A 1,165-nucleotide genomic window follows, 5' to 3' on the forward strand; every position below is an offset into this window, starting at 1 on the left:
GTAAAAAAATGTCTGGGAATTCAAGAGTTGTTTTTTTTTTCCAATAATAAAAGATAATGGAAATATTATTACAGATAATAAAAATAAGGCTGAGGTATTAGCGAAAGTATTTGCAAAGGTACAAATTACAGAGAATCTAGATAATAAAGAAAAATTAGGATGTGAAACTACTCAACAGCGAAATATTGATTTAATTCATAATGATGAAGAGTATGATGATTTTATTAATATGAAGTTTTCCTTGTTTGAATTAAATAGAGTACTGAGGAATTCTAATAACTCAACTCCTGGTAATGATCAAATTACTTATAATATGTTAAATAATCTTAGTGATGCGAGTAAAGAAATAATTCTAAAATTGTATAATAAAGTTTGGGAAGAAGGGATATTACCTGATAAATGGAAAGAAGCCATTATTATTCCTATTTGTAAACCTGGAAAAGATCCAAATTCAGCTGAAAGTTACAGACCAATAGCCTTAACGTTATGTTTAGGCAAAATTATGGAGAAAATGGTAAATAACAGGTTAATTTATTTCTTAGAATCTGAGGGGAAGATTAAAGCTTATCAATTTGGCTTTAGGAAAGGCAAAAGTACAATCAATCCAGCATTATGTCTGGAACATGAAATTAGACGGGCCCAGATTAATAAAGAGTGTGAGACAGCAGTCTTCTTGGATGTGGAAAAGGCTTATGACATGCTGTGGAAAGAAGGGCTGCTGATTAAATTAAAACAAATGGTATAAAGGGTCAAATTTATAGGTGGATTAAAACATTTTTAACTGAAAGAATTATTAGAGTTAAAATAGTGGGGAAATTAGTTCAGGGTATCAAGTTGAAAATGGTACTCCCCAAGGCAGTATTATAAGTCCTATGTTATTTATTATAATGATTAATGTTATTTTTAGTAATATAGAGAAATCCTTTGGTGTTTTATTATTTGCAGACGATTGCATCATTTGGAAGAGGGGAAAAAACACTGAATTTATAAACAGGAAAATACAGGAAGCATTAAATAAGGTAGAAGCTTGGGCTTTAGAATGGGGATTTAAGTTCTCAACATCTAAGTCTAAGTTTGTTGTTTTTACAAATAGGAAGGTGGATCTTAAATTATATGGGAATATTATAGAAAGGAAAGACCAAATTAAATATTTGGGTATGTGGTT

This window comes from Poecilia latipinna, unplaced genomic scaffold, assembly GCF_001443285.1.
Source record: "Poecilia latipinna isolate Pla-1442-1.1 unplaced genomic scaffold, P_latipinna-1.0 Scaffold1985, whole genome shotgun sequence".
Lineage (NCBI taxonomy): Eukaryota > Metazoa > Chordata > Actinopteri > Cyprinodontiformes > Poeciliidae > Poecilia > Poecilia latipinna.